Genomic DNA, 6,979 nt, shown 5'->3' with positions numbered 1-6,979 from the left:
CCATATCTCAGAGGTCAAGCCACCCCAAGATGATTTTTGGCCTCTTTCCTAATGGTACCAGGATAAGGCTTCTCCCTCTAATATGACCACCGTCGCCTCCATTTTTCCTTCCTCGTTGAGTTTATAGAAACACAAATACCTCTCTGCTCATCGAATAACGACATGTCTAATTTTCGGTAATGCCAGTTCCTCCATTGTTTCCACCTAGTCGCCCCCACCAGACCACCACTGCCATAGCCACCCCCAAATCCATATTTGTGTCCTCCACCAGATCCATCCCCCCATGACATGTCAAAAACAATATCCCATCCCCTGATCTAAACAGAACCCCAAGGTTGGTTGGACCCCCCTCCCCTGGTTTCTCTCTCCGGTGAGTTGAAGGTGGTTCCTTGCTAAGGATGAAATATTTTAAGTTGGGGATGGAAAAATTTACCTCCGTATGAAATTTGGTTTGTTCCAATCAGATTGACACAATCAATCTCTCCTGGCTTTCCCGGGATCTATCGATCCTTCCTTCTAACCGAGTGATCTCCAAATCTATGTTGGTTGTTATCTGATTGGTGAGCGGGGTCTGCATATCCATGGCAACCTTCTTAACTGCCTCAGAAATCTCTTCTGCCATGGAAGCTTTGAGAGCTACCAATTCCTCCTCTAATTTATCCATCCTCTAAGATATTTGGGTAACTATGGGCGGCGCTATTAAGTTGTGCTCTAATACCAATTTGTAACGAATTGGGTACTGTCAACTTGCATAAGTTGCGAACTAAGAATACTCAAGGAAAAATGAAAACCATCTTCAACAGTCAAAGAGAAAGAGAGAAAACTTTGATTGAAAGCATAAATGATTATAAGATAAACATGGCATTTGAGAGGCCAAGACTCCCCCACAAATATGATTCTCACTATAATTTTCTGGATGCTTTTCTCTCTCTTCTCTCCCCTTTTCAAAGACCACTACCAACAAAAATATTCCCTTCAATTCCCCCCGCCAACATCACCTGCCACCTCATCATTATCTAACGAATTTTAGTTAGTCACAACATCGTCCTTTATTGCATTCCTTTTCTTGCATAGGTGAGCGCAATTGGAGGTCTCCTACTAATCTGGTTTGTTGCATAGTTTTTCACTCATTTACAAAGATGCACACTCATTCAAAAGGGTATATACTCATATGATCATATACATACTCATCATTCCAAAAAAATGAATACTCATTTAGTCAGATGCATATCCAGTGTACATTATAGATTGTGCCATCATCTAGCTTTTTGAACTTCAAGTTAAAGGTATTGAAATCCACAAACTTGCCATATTTTTCCAAGTTAAAGAAGCTTGTTCAATAGTTCTTTTGATGGTTGTCCAGGATAACTCTCCTCTTCATTTTCCTAATTTTTTAGACTTTTTTCGTTTATATATATATATGTATATATATATATATACGTATATATATATATACGTATATATATATATACGTATATATATATATATACGTATATATATATATATACGTATATATATATATACGTATATATATATATATACGTATATATATATATATACGTATATATATATATATATACGTATATATATATATATATATACATATATACATATATATATACATATACATATATATATATATATACATATATATATACATATACATATATATATATATATACATATATATATATATACATATACATATATATATACATATACATATATATATATATATATATATATATACATATATATATACATATACATATATATATATATATACATATATATATACATATACATATATATATATAGATATACATATATATATATGCATATATATATGTATATATATATGTATATATATATGTATATATATATGTATATATATGTATATATATATATATGTATATATATATATATGTATATATATATATATATGTATATATACATATATATATATATATATGTATTCCGAATATGTTACAGTCTGATCTTTTTATTTGGACCTCAATACAATTTAGCGAATTTCAAAATCCTTCGAGTTAAATTATAATGTTGACAAGGAATTCATACATACTAATGTAATTGTATATTTTTTTTTGGTAATTCAAAATTATTATTAAAAACCAAAAAAATGGTTGAGTTTACAAACACCAAGACAACATCCAAGAGAAATAAAGCATCAGTTTTCTAACAATCCCACCTTCTATGAACGGTTGAGAAGTTAGACACCTCACGTGCTAACTTAAGGTAACCAAAAGCTTAAGGAATAGATTCCAGAAGCAGCAATAACAACAAAATAAACTCCTAAGCTATCTGAACAGGCACAGAATAGCTGGACTACAGAAACAACCAAACACCACTAATCAACGAATGTTGCTTTATTGATTCTGAGCATCTACAAGCCACATTGAATAATTATATATAGTGTTAACAGCAAGTTTAGGATCTTGAGAAGAGCCTTCAAAGATCTTTTTGTTACGTTGAATCGACATGGTACAGGTAGCTTCAGCAAAAACCATACCATGTACTTTATGTTTATCTTGCTTCTGTCTACAAAGCTTTGCAGTCAATCAAACTTCATCTAAAAACCCTAGAATAGCTCTATTAATACTGGAGAATTAGAAGGCAAGATTTCCAGATATTGTGAGAGTAAGGGCATCGAAAATATGAGCAATTGTTTCATCAGCAACTGCACGGAGAGAGCATTAGTATCTGCTCTCCTTAGTGAGCAATATGAGCATTAGTGAGCAAGTCTCTCCTTAGTGGCAACTCTCCCAAGTAACACAAGCCATGTAATAAAGATACTTTTAGGGGAAGCCATGTTGTTGCAAATAACCCTTTTCTAAGTGATAGTGGGTCTCGCTCTCTTCTCTGCTTGCCATATAGTATTTTCTAATGGAAAACTTTCCCATTTTACTATATTGTTGCATATTGGCTTCATCCCTAAGGATGTCTCTGGAACTCATAATTTTCTTCAATGTCCATGACATGTTTGACGGGGTGGGCATAGTCCAACTATTAACTCTCTTGACATAGTAAGCATGGATCCACCTCACCTATAGTTTGTCTTGTTTCATTGCAATTGCCCAAAAATGCTTGGCAATGGCTGATTTAATGTAACGCTCGACCTTTAATCATCGTTGTTAAGTTAATTAATCGGTTATTAGCAGCGGAACCTAGACGGTCAGTGCGTTATTGCCGTACTTTCCATCAGGAAAATACAAGGCAACATAAACTCAAAAATTTAAACACATTTCAACGTGAAATATAATATGGATCCAACATTAGTTCGATTAATAAAAACTTATTTACTAATTAGAGTCTAATTTTAACTTAAATTAAAACCATGAGAGTCTACATAAGTTCAAATATTATATTACTCCTCACTGCTACGTCGTTCCGTTATCACCATCGGTACCTAAAACATAAAACAAAACGTCGTGAGCTGACGCTCGGTAACATACTACTCTAACAACGTAAATTCATTTCAACTCATTTTATTTAAAAACAGGGAGGAGAGAATAAGTAAAACCATTTCACAAACATATTGTATCATGTTACATTATCTTCTATATCATGTTCATCATCTTGATTCATATTATTTGGTAACTTGGCTAGTACAACAGAAGGGGCGTCTCCCCATAACATAGTAACATCGTAAACGGGAGACAGCCACCCGAGGACAAAGCCCTCACTAAACGGGAGGTGGCGTTAATGTCATAATATAGAAATGCAGGGTGCCACCCAAGGATAATATCTCTCACTAAACGGGAGGTGGTTAACCGGCCGGGAAGTACGTGCACGACTCAAGATAACGGGATACTTGCCAAGAACCGTCTTTCACTTGAATTTATCATGTTTCATTTCTTTTAAGCATACCATCGTCATCATGAATAATTATATTCTTTTCATTTCATTCATAACATCATCATCATCATTTCATAGCATCATATCATCATAACCATCATAAAACATTTCATTTCCCTCAATCCATATATAAAACATAATATTAATCATGGTCATAAAACATACTTTGAAGGGGAATGCGGGAGTTTGCAATAGACGTTACCTAAATTTCTGCTTAACGACCTTGATAGTCGGGGAAGGCTTGTAATATCCTTTATCTTTTTTAATCTATTCAAAAATAATGTTATTAATGAATTTTTCGTTATTTAGCTTTTAAGCCTAAATATTAGTTGGAGCCTATTATAGTCATATCTTGCGCTATTTTGTCATAAAGGTCTCAACAAAAGTCATTATTATCTTAGTCGTTAATTTCTTAAGATGACTTTTTAATCAACTAAATAAGTGAAATAACTCCTTTTGTTATACTTTTATAATTATCGGAACACTAAAGTTATGTTATTACATATTATACAACCATTTGAAAGCATATTATTTTTAGAGTTCATAGTTAATAATCAATTAATCGTCTATTATTAAACTAATTAAGTTTCTTACTATACTAGAACCCTTAACATTATTATAATATTATTTAATCACTTAAAACTAATAAATTAAGCTAACTAGTTATTATAAGTAACCTTAAGTATTAGTGAAGTAATAATAACTAATACTCATATTACAAATAACATGCTCATTGGATTTTTAGTCAACTCAACTAGCTTAGTAATCATGAAATATAGCCCAATAATAGTTTTTAGAAATTAAGTTAAGTGGTTTAGTTTAAATTAAACTAATTAAATCAATCCTTTAATGAAAAATAACAAGTCCAATCATCTTTTAGCCCAACATGATAAATCAGATTTATTGCCACTTAAGTTTAGTTCACCATAGGTTTATCCTAGGCCCAACACAAATACTAACTAATAAAGGTAATTGGGCTTGATTAATAAACTTAGGAAATCAGAATTTTAAAAAGAATTGGTCATTACCTCTGCTACTAAGAGCAGAGGTGACGAAGCGAGGCAGCGTGGCTTCGGTTCCGGCTCTAGTGGTCGGCGGCGAGCAGCGACAGCGGTGCAACGGCGATCTCCGGCAGTGTGGCGCGGGTCGTCAGTGGTGTGCGCGTACAGCAGGCGCGATGAAGATGAGTGAGAAAGGAGAGTGCGATGGAGAGGGAGAGAAGACGCGAGTGGTGATGACGCGGCGGGTGGCCGGCGAGCGACAGCGAAGCAGGGAAAGGTGCGACTGAGCGTGGCACAGGTCCGGTGTCGCGCGATCGGCGGCAAGCGGTGGTGGTGGTGTGAAACACGAAACAGAGGAGAGAGAGAGAAAAAAAATGGGTTTTCTTTTTAGGTTTCTTTGGGTCACGTTTTCCGGTGAATTTGTGACTGAAATTTGTGGTGTTTGAAAGGTGATTTGTAGGTGGTGGTGAAGTAAGAGATGAGAGGATGAAGTTTGTAAAATTTGTTGTGTTCTTGGTGAGGATTTCATGGCCACTTATTATAACAGCCCGTTTTCCCGAGTTGCTAGGTAAGTACACTTAAGATTCATTAATCACAATCAATACTTAATAAGCCTCGAATTAAACATTTACTCGCAACGGAAACATAACCTAGAAAACGATCCTGGACTTGTGGGTTATTGGCCCACAAAACAAAATCCTTTATATAAGACTTCAATTACACTGATATCTCGACTAATATTCCCAAATATTGTATACAACGAAATATATCAGAAACTATTCCTTAATTGACTATCTAAAATACAAACTCAATCCATAAGCTACGACGACATCTTTATCTTGCTTCACTTCAGAATCCTGAGCTTACAACACCAAACCTGCAACAATATTTGACTCTGCCACCCACCAAGTGACAGGCCACAGAAATGACAACACCATCAGCAAAGCTGAGTACACACTGTGTAATAGAAAATACAAGTTTAGGTGTATTTTGAAAACTAACACATAGTTATAGTAACAGATAATCACACTCAACTTAGTTGATATATTTTCACAAAATCAGATCGTTTGGCATGAACGCGAGTGGAGAGGGGTACCACCAGTACCAGCTGTCTCCAAACTATTGAGGGTCGTCACCCAGCCTTTTATTGTTATGCTTGCAAGACTTACCCGGACATGTCCTATAACGCCAGGAATTCGCCCCTCCTGGAAGGCAACAGCTAGGGACTCTACCCGCCCTAACTCGGGTGCCTATTCATGCCTCACTTTCATATTTATAAAATAAGATATTTAATGATTCATACTTGAATCCTCAATACTCATAACATAACACCATATTCGACCTTATCTGGTCTTAACTCATATCTGAATCATTTCCTCATTATCATACCAAATCATATTTTGAGAAATATAGTATTTTCGAACGATTTCGATAATTGAACAAAATGATACTTTTATAACAATCCAATAGCAATTCACAACTAACTCACAGAGATGTATCTATAATCATGGCCATTACCACAAACGATATATGATATCCAAAATTCAATATAACGCCCACGGGAGCATTTAAATATATTTTGCTGAACCCAAAGGTTACCTCAACTCTATAACAATTATACGAAACCTCCAAGCATCATAACTTGATTTCCCATATCATCTTGAATTATATACGTCTACATAGCCATTCTCCAACAACCATCTCACGATAACATCAATAATCAATAACCAAACTTAAACTAATTCCCAATTCACAAATTATCAACCTTTAACATTCTAATTTCCTTAATCCTTAATTAATATCTATAACTTCGATGATATTAGCTACATCGACTTGCATCCCAATTCATAATCATAATTCCAAATTATATAACTAAACAAACTAAACATAACTCACAACTGTACCTAAATCAAGCACCTAATTGTGCTACCAACAATTATATTGAGAATATAAAGCTAGCTCGACTCGTAAATAAACCTCAATAAACTGATTTCTATGTTGCACTCAAATCCTTAACCAATATATCAATTCCAACATTATAATCTCCTTCATAATTCCGAATGATACTCCATTCCAAAATCATCCTCCAATAATCACCTCAT

The 6,979-nt window shown here is 34.5% G+C and overlaps 1 long non-coding RNA gene across 1 annotated transcript; it reads right to left on the bottom strand.

The window, feature by feature from the left end:
• Positions 1–3,240: 3,240 nt before the first annotated feature.
• Positions 3,241–5,410, bottom strand: LOC125498937 (uncharacterized). Its single transcript, XR_007275536.2, has 2 exons — positions 4,905–5,410; positions 3,241–3,427 (listed from the first exon to the last, which is right to left on the bottom strand). It is a non-coding gene; the product is annotated as an uncharacterized LOC125498937 (long non-coding RNA).
• Between the last annotated feature and the right edge of the window lie 1,569 nt (positions 5,411–6,979).

Source organism: Beta vulgaris, chromosome 6 (assembly GCF_026745355.1).
Source record: "Beta vulgaris subsp. vulgaris cultivar EL10 chromosome 6, EL10.2, whole genome shotgun sequence".
Taxonomy (NCBI): Eukaryota; Viridiplantae; Streptophyta; class Magnoliopsida; order Caryophyllales; family Amaranthaceae; genus Beta; species Beta vulgaris.
This window is presented reverse-complemented; position numbering and strand designations above follow the sequence as displayed.